The 20503-nt window shown below is 41.5% G+C and overlaps 1 protein-coding gene across 5 annotated transcripts in view; it reads right to left on the bottom strand.

Moving 5' to 3' along the window:
• Nucleotides 1-20503, bottom strand: part of RBM47 (RNA binding motif protein 47) — a 201800-nt gene that overhangs the window by 102618 nt on the left and 78679 nt on the right. For all 5 annotated transcript variants that reach the window (XM_069744560.1, XM_069744567.1, XM_069744563.1 and 2 more), the window contains one exon: nt 13607-13794. The gene's annotated coding sequence lies outside the window, so the exon portion shown is untranslated. The remainder of the gene's footprint in view (nt 1-13606; nt 13795-20503) is intronic.

Below are 20503 nucleotides of genomic sequence, written 5' to 3'. Positions count from 1 at the left end.
TTTTCTTTTTTGCAAACATTTAACTTCAGAACCAAATTTTTTTATTTTCACCAGTGTAAAAAGACAAAATGAACCACAAAATGTGTCGTGCAATTTCTCATGAATACGTTGATACCCCATATGTGGGGGTAAACCACTGTTTGGGCGCACGACAGAGCTCGGATTGGAAGGAGCGCCGTTCGACTTTTTCAATGCAGAATTTGCTGGAATTGAGATCGGACGCCATGTCGTGTTTGGAGAGCCACTGATGTGCCTAAACATGGAAAACCCCAACAAGTGACCCCATTTTGGAAAGTAGACCCCCTAAGGAGCTTATCTAGATGTGTGGTGAGCACTTTCAATCCCCAAGTACTTCACAGAAGTTTATAACGCAGAGTGGTGAAAATAAAAAATCTTTTTTTTTTCCTCAAAAATGATTTTTAAGCCCGCAATTTTTGTATTTTCACAAGGGTAACAGGAGAAATTGGACCCCAAAAATTGTTTTACAGTTTGTCCTGAGTACGAAAATACCCCATATGTGTGGGGGGGGGACCACTGTTTGGGCACACATCGGGGCTCGGAAGGGAAGTAGTGACGTTTTGAAATGCAGACTTTGATGGAATGCTCTGCGGGCGTCACGTTGCGTTTGCAGAGCCCTTGATGTACATAAACAGTAGAAACCCCCCACAAGTGACCCCACTTGGAAACTAGACCCCCCAAGGAGCTTATCTAGATGTGTGTTGAGAACTATGAACCCCCAAGTGCTTCACAGAAGTTTATAACGCAGAGCCGTGAAAATAAAAAATCATGTTTTTTCCACAAAAATGATCTTTTCACCCCCAAGTTTTTACTTTCACAAGGGTAACAGGAGAAATTGGACCATAAAACTTGTGGTGCAATTTAGGAGAAATTGGACCATAAAACTTGTGGTGCAATTTTTCCCGAGTACTCTGATGCCCCATATGTGGTGGGGCACTGTTTGGGCGCATGGCAGAGCTCGGAAGGGAAGGAGCTCTGTTTTGGAATGCAGACTTTGATGGAATGGTCTGCGGGTGTCATGTTGCATTTGCAGAGCCCTTGATGTGCCTAAACAGTAGAACCCCCCCCCCACACCTCCAGGCTGTGTAAGGGCTATTTGACCATGAAGGAGATGACCTGGCCTCCACAGTTACCAGACCTGAACCCAATCGAGATGGTTTTGGGGTGAGCTGGACCGCAGAGTGAAGGCAAAAGGGCCAACAAGTGCTAAGCATCTCTGGGAACTCCTTCAAGATTGTTGGAAGACCATTTCTGTTGACTACCTCTTGAAGCTCATCAAGAGAATGCCAAGAGTGTGCAAAGCAGTCATCAAAGCAAAAGGTGGCTACTTTGAAGAACCTAGAATATAAGACATATTTTCAGTTGTTTCACACTTTTTTGTTAAGTATATAATTCCACATGTGTTAATTCATAGTTTTGATGCCTTCAGTGTGAATTTACAATTTTCATAGTCATGAAAATACGGAAAAATCTTAAAATGAGAAGATGTGTCCAAACTTTTGGTCTGTACTATATATATATATACACTGCCTGAGATCCCGCCCCGCAGTGTCTTCTGATTTATTCACACTGCGGGGCTGGGATTCATATAAGGCTACGTTCACATTAGCGTCGCGTCGCCATTGCGTCGGCGACGCAGCGGCGACGCGACGCTAATGTGAACGTAGCCTAAGTGTATGTGTTTCACTTTTATAAGTGTTTATTTCGGCGTGTGCAAGGAGCATAACTAAAAGAGCCACCTTGTCCAAATGCAGCATTAGTGCTGCACAAGGTGGCTCTTTTAGTTACAAATGCCTGGGGGTCACAAGTTCCCTTTAAGTCCATGCCTCTGAGAATGCAAGCTGTTATAAAAGCCAGAGGTGGTGCAACAAAATACTAGTGATGTTTTGAAGTGTTTTTTTTGTTTGTTTTTCATGATTCCATAATTTTTTCCTCAGAATTGAGTGATTCCATAATTTTCCCCTATGCTTAGTTAAAAAAAAAAGTTACCATTACTGACTACCACTTTTTTTGTTCTTGATTTCTTTGTGTTTCTTAAAGCCAGAAAGTTGCCATTTGAAATGACTTTAGTTTTGTGCCGTGTCTGTGATCTGCTTTTTTTTCTACAAAATTTAAACAACTGAATGAACATCCTCCAAGGCCGGTGATTCAATAATTTTTGCCAGGGGTTGTACTACTATATCCTACACTATACATTACTTCACAATATAGATAACCACATTACAATTCACACTACACGACACTATATACAAAAGATGCACAACATAATACACACGACACGATTGGAGTCTTCAAGGGTTGGATAGCACAGTCCTCCAGCCTTACAGTAGATATATATATACACATACATATATAAAATATATATATACCATTTGTACAGTACTGTTTTACTTTGATAGGATTGTTTGTGCTATGGGATGGCATATCAAGTCTGTAAATTTCAGTTCAGACTCACAAATATCTCCATTTGCATTAGAGAAAAGTATGACATTCAAAGAAAAAATAATGGATTAGATGATCTAACTCCTAACCCATCTTTAACACAACTATGGCTTCTCATAAAATCCCCCATTTTAGATATTGTAGTATTGAACCATGTGTGATGTGCACATCTTGTAGAGGTTTGCTTGTTGTTTTGTTTTTCTATAGAGTCAGACCACATGATTAGCTTCTTTGTTTGTTTTCCCCCAAATTACTAAACACCCAATTATCTTTTTGCCCCAGGGCTAATTATTTTATATGTAGGTTTTCAGGAATACAGTTTTAGATTCGATATTCAATTTCCTTGTTTAACCCCTTAATGACCCCAGCTTTTTTCGGTTTTGCCTTTTCGTTTTTCGCTCCCCGTCATCCCAGAGCCATAACTTTATTTTTCTGTAAATGTGGCCATGTGAGGGCTTATTTTTTGTGGGACGAGTTGTACTTTTGAATGACACCATTGGTTTTACCATGTCGTGTACTAGAAAACGGGAAAAAAAAATCCCGTGCTGTGGGTCTGGTGCTGTAGTCGTGTAGATGTAGTAATCTTTGACCTTATAATGATTCAGCATAAAGTCTAATAAGTTAGTGTGTTGGACTGAAAATACAGTTATCAGAATGAAGCCATTTATGTCAGATGATCAGGTGTTTAACTAAAGAACCATGCATTTTAGACAGTTGTCCAATCTCACCCGACTCACATATACAGGAGCTGAGTGCTACTATGTTCTCTTTGAGAGAACTAGTTCCAGACATCTCTAGTGGTGGTTTATCTGTTCAACAACCAAAAGGATCACCAGTCCAAAACCAGACACATGAGATCCTTATCTTTCCCAATAATCATAAGTCAAGCAAAGGTATTCACCCACATTAGACTGTCAAACTTAGCAACTTTGGCTCGTTTGGCTAATTTGAATTTAATGCCTTTACTATGCAAAGGGTATGTGCACATGATATTTTTAGACATCTGCAAAGCCAATAAGTTATTCAAGTGACTTTTGTCCCTAAGCGATTTTTACTGCTTTTTTTTTGTTTTTTCCAACATCTTCTTGCCAGTTTATTTAAATTAAAGTATGTTTTATTCTGCTACAGGGTACTCAGCCTTTCCTTGAGTCTAAATTAATTTTTGGACTTTTGAGATTTCGAGGTATATTGAAGGTGTGGTCTATATTAAAGGGCAGAGTGAATGTCCACAAAAATTTTTGGACTCTCCATGAATTTTGCTCCAGTTTTACAGAAGATTGAAAAGTGGGTTGTCAACGTGGGTCAAGAGATATCTGCTATGATTTAGGGACTGGGCATGAATGAGTCAATGCCAAGCTTATTTTACCGTTGGTGTAAATCCGTGCAAAGTTAGTGATTCAGAAAGGTAAAAGGTATTTATACACGCTGTCTATTAAATACATTGTCAGTTTTAGGTTGTGTTGTGTGCGGAGATGAGGATTAAAGCTCTGGTGTAGGCTTTGTATATCAGGGTCTTGGCAATGCAAGTAGGTCTACTCTTCTGATCAATATTGATATCAATATTGATATCTGTGGCCTCCCCTCTATCACTCTCGCACCCCTCCAATCTATTCTAAACTCTGCTGCCCGACTAATCCACCTGTCCCCCCGCTATTCCCCAGCTTCTCCCCTCTGTCAATCCCTTCAGTGGCTCCCCATTGCCCAGAGACTCCACTACAAAACCCTAATCATGACATACAAAGCCATCCACAACCTGTCTCCTCCATACATCTGTGACCTCGTCTCCCGGTACTTACCTACACGCAACCTCCGATCCTCACAAGATCTCCTTCTCTACTCCCCTCTTATCTCCTCTTCCCACAACCGCATACAAGATTTCTCTCGCGCATCACCCCAACTCTGGAACCCTCTACCACAACACATCAGACTCTCGCCTACCATCAAAACCTTCAAAAAGAACCTGAAGACCTACCTCTTCCGACAAGCCTACAACCTGCAGTGATCACCAATCGACCAAACCGCTGCATGACCAGCTCTACCCTCACCTACTGTATCCTCACCCATCCCTTGTAGATTGTGAGCCTCGCGGGCAGGGTCCTCTCTCCTCCTGTACCAGTTGTGACTTGTATTGTTTAAGATTATTGTACTTGTTTTTATTACGTATACCCCTCCTCACATGTAAAGCGCCATGGAATAAATGGTGCTATAACAATAAATAATAATAATATTGATGGTGGCCAATTGGGGAAATATCTTTGCCATGTTCCTGTATAGGAGCCATTATTATTATTATTATACATTATACATAGCCATGATGCTATACTATTGGAAATCTGTCAGCCATTATGACAGTGTCAGTGTTATAAGCTCTTGTGCCACTCGGGTATTTAATAAAACATGTTGTACTAGCTACGTGTCTTTCTTGGACTTTCTGCCTTTTCTGTTTTATTTTCTAACACGGTTGTCCCTCTCGCCCTGTTACTTCAGAGAACAAGCCTGGTAATGGAATGCCCTTCAAACTCACGGTCGATTGCTTCTAGTAAATGTTTCACCAGACACCAAACAACCCCTGTGTTCCACCCTCAGTGCAAACATCATACGAAGAATGAAAAATAATATTCAGGAACAGTCACACAGAACCTTGAAGGTGGTGGTAAAGATTCAGTCTGGGAGAAAGCCCATGACATGTCCGGTGACACTAGAACAAATGCATTTTTATGGAAATAAGAATTTAACACGTGTGTAAAACAAGAAGTCATGACATACTCTACTATGGACTGTGCAAGGCAGGCAACAACGTAAGAATGAAGCGGTTGTCTAGTTTAGAAAAAAAACTATTTTCATTTACGTTGTTAGGGCTCATTCTGAAGTCAGTATTTTCAACGAATGAGAGAAACAAACCAAAGTCTGATCAGAAGAATTGATCCCAAGGTCAGTTTTTTTGACTGGAGAAAAAAATAATGTTTCTCCACCTTCTCCTCTGACAGTCTGAAAATCGTATCGCACTCGCAGTCCGATTTTTTTTTTTTTCATGGACCAATAGACTTGCATCGCCGATCTTGATTCAACCCTCGGATCAAAATCAGAGATGTGCACAACCCCATAGAATATCATAGGCACGAATGCCATCCATAAACACCACAAATAGCACTCATAGGAGAAAATAGGACGTGTGAACGAGCCCTTAGAGTATTTGGGGTCTATTCAGGATCCCCACCTTTTGGTCAGATCAGTGAGAAGTGAGAGTGTCCCCCTGCTCTGAAGGACCTGTCCTGAATGACGCAGAGATGCCATTGATTTCAGTGAGCATTGTGCAGTGTCTAATGTTCCCTCTGGTGGCCTCAGGGAAATTAAACACATCACCGACAGAGCTGCAGCCGATCACTGTGCGCAGTAGCTCTGAATGTAGAGGGAATGTGCCGCTGAGCTTAGTGACTGCCTGCAGCACTGCAGTCACCTTGGAAATAAATCAGCTGGAAATCCAGACTAGCTCTCTGTGGTTACCAACAAATCAATTTAAAAATGGGTTTTCTAAATAGCTGACCTGTTTAACCAGTTTTGTGTTAATAAAGTTTTTGTTGGGGGCATATAATTTGGGCATTATATATTACCAAATATAATGACTCGTGCTTGACAGGATGGCAGACCACTAAATCCTATCCTATAATAAGGATTATAAAGAGGATGAATCTACAAAGAGGGCAGACCTATGCCACTTTAATTTGTAAGGTGCCACGGAGGGGCCCAGGCTGGATACACGATGGTAACAGGAGATTATTAGGGCCGATTTTGTTACAATTCAATAATCTAAGTCCCCAGATAACATTGTATGTAGCACAGACTAACCCATTAACATAAGCGATTATCTAAATGGATGCAGGAATGTAAAGGCTCCAACCCTATCTGATTTGCAGATTAGTCACTACTAGTTTCAATTTTGCCAAACGGCACGTAGCTCGTGTGGCCATCGGTTATGCAAACTACTGCACGGAGCTGAACATGGACACACTACCAGAATTTAGGACAAATTAATACATTAGTCAGAATGTAGCTCAAAGCCCCCAGCCAAACGATCGTTTGGATAATTGTTTGACCAGCAACCATCTTGGCTGTCTCTCTCTCAAGTGTACTTAAGGAAAAATAAAAACAAAATACCTTATAAAAGCCTAAGATATATCAGGGACTTGTCAGAAAATGCTATTGAGAGGAATTATTGAGCTCAGTGAACCCTATACTGGGGGGCTACACTGGTTTATAAATCTATGAACCTAGGGAATCTCTGGGAATTTTCTCCTATGACTTCTCCTTTCAGATGGATTTCCTCTTTTACCATCAGCCATAAATGAAAATATTAATTACCTGGCTCAATTTCCTGAATTATAATCACTGTATACAATCTCTCATTTAAAAAAGAGGAAAACAGTCATATAAAGTTATAAGTAGTGGTAATGAATTGTAAACAATATGGCTTTTCTTGGTTAGCCTACATGTTAAGGCTAGAGTAGTCCGATCAATATTTCCTTAGACATCTGCTACAGAAGATACATATGCACACACATGCACATTAATGATGGGTCCTTCTCGACCGGTACAAAGAGCCGGCTCCCTGATGTGAACGATGCGAGTGAGAGACACTAAATTCTCTGAATGGCTCTCATGGGGTGTAAAATTATAGTGTTCGGCGGATGTAACCCTGCCCACCCAAACCAAACTGTCCACTCAAATTTAATTGGCTAAGTGGGCATGGTTTCAGACGCATTAACGTCATCTTAAATAGGTGTTCACCTATTGTGAGCACATTTAATAATGATCCATTTAGATCCAAAACAGCCGACTCTTTTTGGTGAGTGCAGCCAGGAGAGCCAGATAACCAAAAAGAGTCGGACTGCCCATCACTACACAGGAGAAATCGATACAGTTGGCCTAGCTTAGGGGGGGAAACTACATGTTTTCAAAGGAATACTATTGTATTTAATCACCTTCAACTTTAGACATTTAAATGGAATCCGTCTGCAGGATATCAGGCCCCCCCCCTCCCCCCTCAAACTATTTATGTTCACATGTATCTTTTTCAAAGACAAGTCCAGCAATACCTTTCCTTGGTCAGTCCTCTCCTCTATTACTGAGAAATCAGCGTTTTAATTGATCTACAAATTAGGCTGAAGAGTCATTTGTAGATTTGAAATCTGTCACTCCAGCTCTATTCCCTGCTTCCTCCTGCTTAACTGATGACTCTCTTGGCAGAAGCCACAAAGTTCAGAGGCTGACAGTCAAGCAGGAGGCGGCGGCACTGGGCAGGGAATAGAGCTGGAGTGACGGAGGGTTCAGTTTTTAAGTCTCATTTACATATCAATTAAAATGCTGCTTTTTCAGGAACAGACAGGCCATGTAAAGGTATGCTTGGACTTGCCTTGGAAAAAGATTAAGGGGCATTTACACTGCAAGATAATCGTGAACGCTCGCCATTAAGAATGCTCAGTTCATAATTATCTTGCCATGTAAACAGACTTTATGCAGCACAAAAGATAATCGTTCTCGATGGCAGTACGAGAAACTATGGCAGCCTATGCTCACAGATCTAGCATAGATCGCTCATTGCACATCATTTGCTTTAGTCTGGATTCAAACGACACAGATTGGTAAAAGTTTACCGGTTGGCAGTCATATTGTGCCGCCGCCAGTCGGTCAGTCTAAGCAGATTTTGCCATGCACACAAATTGTATGGAGCATGAAATCCTGCTGACAGATTCCATTCAACCCCTTCACAACCTTGGAAGTATAGGTACGTCCAAGGTAGTGGCCCTGCCTTTGATGCGGGCTACGATGGGGAGCCTGCATCTTTCTCCGCACATGACAGCCGATCTGATACGAAGCCATGTGTAGCACGGGTGATCAGATGATCGCAGCTTCAAGTCTCCTAAGGGGACTATTGAAGCCAGTAAAAAAAAAAAAAGTTTCAAAACCTCCCACAAAAGCTCAAATCACCCCTCTTTTGCTCCATTGAAAATAAAACAATTAAAAATACACATTTATTACTGCATTCAGAAAAGTCCAATCTATCAAAGTATAAATCAGATTGGTAAACGGCATAGCGAGAAAAAAATTTGAAAAGCCAGAATAACGGTTTATGGCAATATTGCAATAAAAACATTGTATCTACTCCAATAAAAAAGTCAGATCGGGGCGCAAAATGTAAGCCATCACTGAGCCCCAGACCACAAAAAATGGAGACTGAATGGGTTTCATAAAATACCTACGTAAGCGAATTTGTTTTTCTTACAAATTTGTTTTTATTTTATCACAAATAAAAAATGAACCTATACATGTTTGGTATCTGTGTACTCATACTGTCCTGGCAAATCTATTGATAGGCCGGTTTTAGCGTTTAGTGAAAATGGTGAATAAAAAAACGTAAAAAATAATTATGGAATTGCCATTGTTTTGCAATTTCATTGCACTTGGAATTTTTTTCCTCCGTTTTTCCATTACGCTATATGGTAAAATCAAAGTTATAACTCGTCCTGTAAAAATCAAGCCCTCAGGCCGGCGTCACACACAGCGTAAAACAATACGGTCCGTATATTACGGCCGTAATACGCTGAAAAGTCCCGAAAAAAGTGGTCCGTAGCTCCTCCGTAGGCAGGGTGTGTCAGCGTTTTTTGCGCATGGCATCCTCCGTATGTAATCCGTATGGCATCCGTACTGCGTGGTTTTATCGCAGGCTAGCAAAACCAACATACCGCTATAGAAGTGATCCATGTGTCCCAAAAAGAAAAGAAAATATATATATACTGTCTATATATATATATATATATATATATATATATATATATATATATATATATATATATGTGTCAGTAGACACATATATTAGAGAGAAAAGCCGGTAATTCAGTGCGGTGTACAGTAAAATCACACTGACAGCTTACAGTAGAATAGGTAGAATAAATGTGTACACATAGAATAGGTATATATATATATATGTCAGTGAGACACATATATGTATATATATTAATATTTATTCCAGCGCTAGACAGCTTTAAAGCCGGTAATTCAATTACCGGCTTTTTCCTTCTCCTTCCTAAAACCCGACATGATTTGAGACATGGTTTACATACAGTAAACCATGTCTTCTCTCCATTTTTTTTGCAGATTCCACACTACTAATGTCAGTAGTGTGTATCTGCAAAATTTGGCCGTTCTAGCTCTTAAAATAAAGGGTTAAATGGCGGAAAAAATTGGCGTGGGCTCCCGCGCAATTTTCTCCGCCAGAGTAGTAAAGCCAGTGACTGAGGGCAGATATTAATAGCCTGGAGAGGGTCCACGGTTATTGGCCCCCCCCTGGCTACAAATATCTGCCCCCAGCCACCCCAGAAAAGGCACATCTGGAAGATGCGCCTATTCTGGCACTTGGCCACTCTCTTCCCATTCCCGTGTAGCGGTGGGATATGGGGTAATGAAGGGTTAATGCCACCTTGCTATTGTAAGGTGACATTAAGCCTAATTAATAATGGAGAGGCGTCAATTATGACACCTATCCATTATTAATCCAATACTAGTAAAGGGTTAAATAAAACACAAACACATTTTTTAAAATTATTTTAATGAAATAAAAACAATGGTTGTTGCAGTATTTTATTCAACGCCCAATCCAGTCACTGAAGACCCTCGTTCTGTGAGTAAAAAAACATAATAAACCAACAATATACTTACCCTCCGCAGATCTGTAACGTCCAACGATGTAAATCCTTCTGAAGGGGTTAAAACATTTTGCAGCAAGGAGCTGTGCTAATGCAGGCTGCTCCTCGCTGCAAAACCCCAGGGAATGAGGCTAAAAATAGATCAATGATCTATATTTAGCTTCATTGGCGGTGAGGCGCCCTCTGCTGGCTGTTCATAGATCGTGGGAAATTACCTAGAAAGCTCCCAGGCTGGAGAGAAGACATGGTTTACTGTATGTAAACCATGTCTCAAATCATGTCGGGTTTTAGGAAGGAGAAGGAAAAAGCCGGTAATTGAATTACCGGCTTTCAAGCTGTCTAGCGCTGGAATAAATATTAATATATATACATATATGTGTCTCACTGACATATATATACAGTGGGGCAAAAAAGTATTTAGTCAGTCAGCAATAGTGCAAGTTCCACCACTTAAAAAGATGAGAGGCGTCTGTAATTTACATCATAGGTAGACCTCAACTATGGGAGACAAACTGAGAAAAAAAAATCCAGAAAATCACATTGTCTGTTTTTTTTAACAATTTATTTGCATATTATGGTGGAAAATAAGTATTTGGTCAGAAACAAAATTTCATCTCAATACTTTGTAATATATCCTTTGTTGGCAATGACAGAGGTCAAACGTTTTCTGTAAGTCTTCACAAGGTTGCCACACACTGTTGTTGGTATGTTGGCCCATTCCTCCATGCAGATCTCCTCTAGAGCAGTGATGTTTTTGGCTTTTCGCTTGGCAACACGGACTTTCAACTCCCTCCAAAGGTTTTCTATAGGGTTGAGATCTGGAGACTGGCTAGGCCACTCCAGGACCTTGAAATGCTTCTTACGAAGCCACTCCTTCGTTGCCCTGGCGGTGTGCTTTGGATCATTGTCATGTTGAAAGACCCAGCCACGTTTCATCTTCAATGCCCTTGCTGATGGAAGGAGGTTTGCACTCAAAATCTCACGATACATGGCCCCATTCATTCTTTCATGTACCCGGATCAGTCGTCCTGGCCCCTTTGCAGAGAAACAGCCCCAAAGCATGATGTTTCCACCACCATGCTTTACAGTAGGTATGGTGTTTGATGGATGCAACTCAGTATTCTTTTTCCTCCAAAGACGACAAGTTGTTTTTCTACCAAACAGTTCCAGTTTGGTTTCATCAGACCATAGGACATTCTCCCAAAACTCCTCTGGATCATCCAAATGCTCTCTAGCAAACTTCAGACGGGCCCGGACATGTACTGGCTTAAGCAGTGGGACACGTCTGGCACTGCAGGATCTGAGTCCATGGTGGCGTAGTGTGTTACTTATGGTAGGCCTTGTTACATTGGTCCCAGCTCTCTGCAGTTCATTCACTAGGTCCCCCCGCGTGGTTCTGGGATTTTTGCTCACCGTTCTTGTGATCATTCTGACCCCACGGGGTGGGATTTTGCGTGGAGCCCCAGATCGAGGGAGATTATCAGTGGTCTTGTATGTCTTCCATTTTCTAATTATTGCTCCCACTGTTGATTTCTTCACTCCAAGCTGGTTGGCTATTGCAGATTCAGTCTTCCCAGCCTGGTGCAGAGCTATAATTTTGTTTCTGGTGTCCTTTGACAGCTCTTTGGTCTTCACCATAGTGGAGTTTGGAGTCAGACTGTTTGAGGGTGTGCACAGGTGTCTTTTTATACTGATAACAAGTTTAAACAGGTGCCATTACTACAGATAATGAGTGGAGGACAGAGGAGCCTCTTAAAGAAGAAGTTACAGGTCTGTGAGAGCCAGAAATCTTGATTGTTTGTTTCTGACCAAATACTTATTTTCCACCATAATATGCAAATAAATTGTTAAAAAAACAGACAATGTGATTTTCTGGATTTTTTTTTCTCAGCTTGTCTCCCATAGTTGAGGTCTACCTATGATGTAAATTACAGACACCTCTCATCTTTTTAAGTGGTGGAACTTGCACTATTGCTGACTGACTAAATACTTTTTTGCCCCACTGTATATATATATACCTATTCTATGTGTACACATTTATTCTACCTATTCTACTGTAAGCTGTCAGTGTGATTTTACTGTACACCGCACTGAATTACCGGCTTTTCTCTCTAACAGCGCTGCGTATTTCTCGCAAGTCACACTGCTTGTCCGTGTGTAATCCGTATTTTTCACGCTTCCATAGACTTTCATTGGCGTATTTCTTGCGCAGTACGGTGACAAACGCAGCATGCTGCGATTTTGTACGGCCGTAGAAAGCCGTATAATACTGATCAGTAAAATACGGCAAATAGGAGCAGGGGCATAGAGAATAATTGTGCCGTATTTTTTGCGAGTTTTACGGACGTAGATTCTGCGCTCTTACGTCCGTAAAACTCGCATGTGTGACGGCGGCCTCATACTGCCATATTGATGAAAAAATAAAAAAGCTGTGGCTCTGGAAAGAAGGGGGATGGGGGACAAGGGAAAATCACAAGGCAGAGAAGGGGTAAATGCATCGATCAAAAAGTAATTCTAATCCTTTAGAATAAGAATTGTTATCCTGTTCTGCAAGCGACAACGCCGCAAAATCAATTGTTGTAAATTCTTTTCCCTTCAATGATTTTTTAACTTTTGAAAAATATGGTACCAAAATAAAAGAATGGGGCGACAGTTTCAAAAAGCCGCTTTCATAGAGTTGTTTTTTTTTCTTTTCATGGCTTTATGAGACTTGTGGACGGACGCATCATCCTTCAAATACAAGACTCCGTTGGAAAGTTGCTGCTGAAGTTCCAATCCGCTCCTGACAGGGTTAACTTTTCTTGATTAGAATTTCAAAAATGACAGCGCCTTTCCTTCTGAAATGCAGCACGTGCCCTCGTCAAAGCTAACGCTTGTTTCCATAGCGATGGGATTTATTTTTGTCTGCTAGAAATATTCAAGGCCGACCCCTCATCAATACCTCCTCGGAGAGGAATTTTCAGAAAGAGATTAGTCACTTTGACCTTTGGTACTATTGTAAGGTGATAAAGAAAAGGTGTGTCTGGCAAGAAAGAAAACTAAAAGACCGGCTGATGAAGAAATGTCACACTTTACGGTAGAATGACAAGTCAGGGAAGTTTATACAACTACATGATGACTCCCCGCAACTAGTTAAGTAGCACGAAGAGGTGGCAACACCTCTCCAAGTTCTTCGCTAAATCTATCGAAAGTTCAGGACACACATTCCAGGAAGAAATGAACAAAATGTAACTCTGATTACCAAAGCAGCAGCATCTAAAGGTTAAACCTCTCTACTTCACTGCGAGACACATATTGGTTAATCCACTAAAGACCCAATGCATTCATAGGGAGGGTAAATTGTTAATCCCTCACTCTGGGGGGCCAGTTCATGAGTAATAAAAGGAAGCAAAGTTCAGAGGTCCAATGTGCCAAATTATAGAAATATTTCTGCATGGTCGGCATACCTGTTAGCTGGCGGAGGACGGGCGAGGGCTGCAGTGGGAACGATTTTCTCAAGTCTACTGAGTTTCAGTGCTCAAACAGCTCAAGGGCATCAGAGGACTCCGCTGTTTACTTATTACTGGTTGAGGAGGTGCCGTTACCACTCCGCTCTACCTGACCGACCTTTGTACTGAATGTTCATCTGTGATACCTGGAAAATAAAAGAAAGACGTTACAATACAGTCACACTCACACAAGTAGTCATGCTTGTCGTATGTGTGACATCAAGCAGAATTACTTGCCAATAGTGATGAGCGACTGTGTTCCGATAAGGTGTTATCCGAGCATGCTCGGGTGTTAACCAAGCGACTTTGGCATGATCGAAAAATATGTTTGAGTCCCCGCTGCTGTATGTCTCACGGCTGTGCGGCAGCCACAACACATGCAGGAATTGCCTAACAAACAGCCGCGAGACGTACAGCCACGGGGATTCGAACATAATTTTTCGATCATGCCGAATTCCTTCAGCACACGAGCGAGATCGGATAACACCTTCTCCAGGCAATTTCACTCATGACTACTTGCTATCCCACTATGGGCCTCAATTTATCACATATACATAATACAAGGTGCACGTTGAATGTTAGTGCCGTATAGCCAAAATCAAAATGCATCCACTTATTACGTCAGTAATTTTGCCGTGATAGAGACGGGTCGATATTTACATCTCCCTCCACTTTCTCTACATCACTGTGACGTAACCTTCTCACTCTGATAGCAAACCATGAAAAATCCGTACATGGGTCTGTAAAGCATCTCACCAACCAGCAGTAAACAAGGTGATCAAACGGAGTTGGAACCCACTATTTCCAAGTGCCCCCACGCAAACTACTGTATATGGTATTTTTTTAATGCTATGCATTTCTTCTAAATTGGCAAAATTAGAGAATAAAGGCCTTGGGAGCACAATATTGTTCAATCTGTATGCCTGATTGCAAAGGCATAGCTAGACTTTCATTCCTGTATCGAAATTCCCTGGGAAGGACAAAATAACTGGTTGCCCTCCACAGACACCCTGGCTGTCACCTCCACCCTTCCAAGAAAATAGCCACATTCTAATGCAACAGCGAATACAAAAAGCACAAAATAATCAAGGGAATGCACAAAAAGAAATTGACACATTGGGATTTTTTAATTAGAAGCATGTATTTTGGGGTTAAAAGCATGTTTTACAATATATTTTAATTAAAAAAAACAACTGAATTTCTACAGCCTCTATGTATCACAGTATATACACTGCTCATAAAAATTCAGGGAACACTTAACACAATGTAACTCCAAGTCAAACACACTTCTGTGAAATCAACCTGTTCGGTTATGAAGCAACACTGATAGTGAATCGATTTTTCCTGCTGTTGTGCAAATGGAACACAAAACAGGTAGAAAGGATTGGTAATTAGCAACCTCTATAACGGAGTTGAACTGCAGGTGGTGACCACAGACCATTTCTCTGTGCTCATCTGTTTTGCATTTTGTCATTGCTCTCATACCTACAGTAGCATGAGGCAGTGTCTACAACTCACAGAAGTTGCTAAGGACGTTCCAGCTCATCCAGGATGGCACATCAATGCGAGCTGTGGCAAAAAGACTAGCTGTGTCTGTCAGCACAATGTCCAGATCATGGAGCAGATACCAGGAGACAGGCCAGTACATCAGGAGATGTGGAAGAGGCTGTAGGAGGGCAACAACCCAGCAGCAGCAGGACCGATACCTCCTCTTTTGTGCAAGGGGGAACAGGAGAAGCAGTGCCGGAGCCCTGCAAAATGACCTCCAGCAGGCCACTAACAGCCATGTATCTGCTCAAACTGTCAGAAACAAATGCCATGAGGGTGGTATGAGGGCCAGACATCCACAAGTGGGTGTTGAGCTTACAGCCCAACACCGTTCAGGGTGATTGGTATTTGCCAGAGAACACCAAGATTGTGAGATTTGGCATTGGCGCACTGTGCTCTTCATGGATGAGAGTAGGTTCACACTGAGCACATGTGACCGTTTCAACGCTGTGGAGAATGTTCTGCTGCCTGCAACATCCTCCATCATGGCTGGTTTGGCAGTGGGTCAGTAATGGGGTGGGGACTGGGGAGGCATTTCTTTTGAGGGCCGCACAGCCCTCCATGTGCTAGCCAGAGGTACCCTGAGTGCCATTAGGTACTGGGATGAGATCCTCAGACCCATTGTGAGACAATATGCAGGTGCACTGGACCCCAAATTCCTTCTGATGCACGACAATGCTAGGCCTCATGTGGCTGAAGTGTGTCAGCAGTTCCTGAATGATGAAGGCAATGATGCAATATACTGGTCTGCCCATTCCTAAGACATGAATCTAATTGTGCACATCTGGGACATCATGTCTTGTTCCATCTAACAACGCCACAGATTGTCCAGGAGTTGTCTGATTCTTTGATCCAGGTCTAGGTGGAGATCCCTCAGAAGAACATCTGCTGCCTCATCAGGAGCATGTCCAGATGTTGTAGGGAGGTCAAAAAGGCACGTGGAGGCCACACACACTACTGAGCATCACTTCCTTGTCTTGAGACATTTCCACTGAAGATGGATCAGCCTGTAATTTGATTTTCCACTTTGATTTTGAGTATCATTCCAAATCCAGACCTCCGTGGGATATTCATTTTGGTTTATATCCACTATGTAATGAATAAATATTTTAAATTGGAATATTTCATTCAGTGATATCTAGGAAGTGGTATTTTAGTGTTACCTATATATTTTTTTAGCAGTGTAGTTGGATATGGAATGAGTTAACCGTGAATCAGTTAGTGAGCTCATCTGATGGCAGGGTTTGTAACCTTATCTCTTCACTCCTGAATTATTGTCTGTGTTGATTAAAGAAGCACTTGCATGGTTTTTTTATTCATTAAATGTGTGTATGGGTATGTAACATAGTGTAGTGTCAGTGCAGTCTTATACTCACCTACCACTGCTCTCTCCGGAATCCAGCACCTCTGTTCTGCTCCTCTTCTCAGCGATATCCCCTCTGTTCAGGCTCTCAATATCACAATGTGTGAGCTGGAAGTCTTTTTACAATATAACAGTCAATGGAGCCTTATCCTGACGCACCATGGATTTACAGTGTAAGAACCACTTCCTGGTCACACAGAATGCAGTGGTGACATCACTGAGAAGAGGAGCAGAAAGCCACTTTCTCCAGGATCCAGCAGTAGTAGGAGAGTATATTTTTACTCTCACACTACCATTACATGCAGATATACACACATTTAATGAATAAAAAAAAGTTAATGGGAGGACTTCTTTAAATAATATCACTGTCATTGTTCTTGAGTTGGAAGGATGCACTGAAACCATCACCTATGCACATAAATGGTAAATTCTGTTCTGCCTCCTGCTTTTTAAAGGAAATCTGTTAGGAGATTTCTTCTATTCAATCTGTAAGCAGCATAATATAGGACAAGTGAGCCTGATTTCAGTGATGTGTCATTACTCAGATGTGTTTTGCTGTGTCAGTACAATCAGTGTTTTATCAGCAGGAGATTATCACTACAGGACTATCTGTCTGATGCCTCCTAGTCAACTGCTGTTTGTAACCCCGCCCATACCACTGATTGGCAGCTATCTGTGTACAATCAGTGGCAGGGGCGGAGTTATACACGACCAGGAAACTGGTAAATCTGCAAGAATGAAAACAGTGATTGAATAAAAATGACAGCAAGCAGCCCAGTAAGCGACACACCGCAGGAATTAGGGTCTCTGCCCCTGCATCATGCTGCTCTCCAATTACATAAAAACCTTCTGACAAATTCCCTTTAATAGGTTTGTTACCCATCAGTGTAATTCTGCCTGAGGGGATAATGAGAAGGTTGCAGAGAAGCGATTTCCGCAGCGCAGAAGTGTCAGCCCTCTTTGGCTCAGTGGTCAGCAGAACAGAAAAAAAAAGGGCAGGCTAGTGATAACTCCTCTTTAACTACGGCATTGTAAATTAGATATATTAATCTGCACATACCCCTCCTGAGCATCTCCGAATGATAGGTTTTCTAAAAAGCAGAAAACATGTCTATGTCCTTGAAAATGACATTAGAGGGCATGGTGTCGCCCAGATAGCTGATCGCTGGGTTTTGCTGATGATGCCATTGTCTCTAGTTGTTTATTTAATGTTAGGAAATATTAATGGTAATATTTCATTGTCACATTGTGTGCCGCTATGAAGAACTCATGGATATGACTCAGCTAAGGCCAGTTGGGTTTTTGGTAAAAAATAGCTCTTAGATAGTAAGTGTGCTGAATCTTCACTTTATTTTCCTGGCGTTTATCAGTAAAGGGTCGTGTGGTTTCCTTTTGTTTATTACATTTTGTGAAGAATGAGGAACAACAATTGTGATATTTCCACAATGATATTAAAGCCCCTATAGATTGAAAGCAATTCATAAATCGTTAACTTTTTGGGATTCCCAGATCACCCCCCCTTGGCCATAATACATTATATGTAACCCATCGTTCTGTCGTTCCTACACGGTAATGCAAGTACCCACTGTACTTATGGCTTTTTCAAGTCCTCTCTTTCTCCGGGTTTGTGGGTGTGCGGTGTGCCAACAGTCATTTATTCTCCCATGAGATAGTGATGTTAAAGGGAACCTGTCACCCCCAAAACCGAAGGTGAGCTAAGCCCACCAGCATCAGGGGCTTATCTACAGCATTCTGGAATGCATTCTGTAATGCTGTAGATAAGCCCCTGATGTATCCTGAAAGATGAGAAAAAGAGGTTAGATTATACTCACCCAGGGGCGGTCCCGGTCCGATGGGCGTCGCGGTCCGGTCCGGGGCCTCCTATCTTCTTACGATGACGTCCTCTTCTTGTCTTCTTGCCATGGCTCCGGCGCAGGCGTACTTTGCCCTGTTGAGGGCAGAGCAAAGTACTGCAGTGCGCAGGCGCCGAGAAAGGTCAGAGGCCCGATGCCTGTGTACTGCAGTACTTTGCCCTCAACAGGGAAGACAAAGTACGCCTGCACCGGAGCCGCAGTGTGAAGACAAGAATAGGACGTCATCGTAAGAAGATGGGAGGCCCCGGACCGGACGGCAATGGGACCGCCTCCCCAGGTGAGTATAATCTAACCTCTTTTTCTCATCTTTTAGGGTACATCGGGGGCTTATCTACAGCATTACAGAGTGCTGTAGATAAGCCCCTGATGCTGGTGGGCTTAGCTCACCTTCGATTTTGGGGGTGACAGGTTCCCTTTAAGGCTGCGTTCACACGTGGTGTACTTCGTCAGTATTTGTAAGCCAAAATCAGGAGTGGGTAAAAAATGCAGAATAGGTGACATGTTTCTATTATACTTTTCCTTCCTGGTCTTGGGTTATAAATACTGAGTGAAAATACTAAATATGTGAACTTGGCCTAATGCTGGTAATTTTTAATCACTTATTACAATGGCTAACCCCATTTATAAAAAAGAAAAGGGTTCTGATACTCTAATGTTGATAGTTTGTCTTTAGACTAGGTCATCACTGGCAGACGGTGAGGGTACAACACCTGCCACTACTGCCGATCAGCTGACGGAAAGGCTTAAGACCACCACCACTGGAATAGCTCGTACAGGTAGAGTGCCCGCTTCTTGGGGTATGTGCATGCGTTTTTATTTTTAAAGTGGTCAAAAAAACACTTTTCTAGTAGAAACCATTTCAGAAAAAGCCTCTGAGGAGGAAAGTTATTTAGATTGTGAGCCCCGATGGGAACAACGATGCTAATGTATGTAAAGCACTGCAGAATATGATGCCGCTATATAAGCAAAGCATAATTAATGCTTTACACCAATATTAGTCTTTAGTACCTGCACCAAAAGTTAAAAATTACTAAAAAAAAAATAAAAAAGGGGTTATAGCTAACTAGACACATCATTTCAGTCTTTAAAAAAATAAAATAAAACAATGCATGAAACTAAAACGTTTATTGTCGCAACCATTTTTGACATGTATAAAGAAGTCACAATTTGTGCAAAAATTCGACAACATTTGATATGGGTCTCATGCACTTTTCTTATATTGGGAAGTATACCAATCAACATGCCTTCAAAGTCGGAATTTGCCTCAAATTAAATCATTAACCCCTTAATGACCAGAGGTATTTTTGGTTTTGCATTTTCATTTTTTTGCTCCCCTCTTTTCCCAGAGCCATAACTTATTATTTTTTGGTCAAAATGGCCATGTGTGGCCACTGTTCTTTGCGGTACAAGTTGTACTTTTGAACGACACCATTGGTTTTACCATGTCGTGTACTTCGAAAACGGTGAAATTGCAAAAGAAAGTGCAGTCCAAGAGTTTGTTTTTTTTTTTTACCATGTTCACTACATGCTAAAACTGACCTGTCATTATGATTCTACAGGTCATTATGAGTTCACTGACACCAAACATGTATAAGTTCTTTATTTATTTAAGTGGTGAGCTGATGTTTTTAATTACACCATATTCATGCCGATATGATCGCCCGTTATTGCATTTTAATGCAATGTTGTGGCGGCCCCAAAAAATGTAATTCTGGCTTTTTTACTTTTTATTACGCCGTTTAGCAATCGGGTTAATTTTTCATTTATATTGATATATCGGTCGGCTCTGAACGCAGCGATACCAAATATGTGTATGCTAGATTTTTTTTATTGTTTTATTTTGAATGGGGTGAAAGCTGGGTGATTTGAACTTTTATATTTTTTTTATTTTTTTTAAATATTAGTAAAAACATTTTTGACTTTTGGCATGCTTCAATAGAAGATGCAGTTGTCCGATCGGCTCTGCTACATACAGGCGATGATCAGATCACCTGTATTTAGCAGCAATGCTCACTTGCTATGACAACTATAGATGTCTGCTGGAGAACTCTGGTTGTCATGTCAACCCAT

Source organism: Ranitomeya imitator, chromosome 1 (assembly GCF_032444005.1).
Source record: "Ranitomeya imitator isolate aRanImi1 chromosome 1, aRanImi1.pri, whole genome shotgun sequence".
Classification (NCBI taxonomy): domain Eukaryota; kingdom Metazoa; phylum Chordata; class Amphibia; order Anura; family Dendrobatidae; genus Ranitomeya; species Ranitomeya imitator.
The sequence above is the reverse complement of the archived record's forward strand: the minus strand, read 5'-3'. Positions and strand labels throughout refer to the sequence as shown.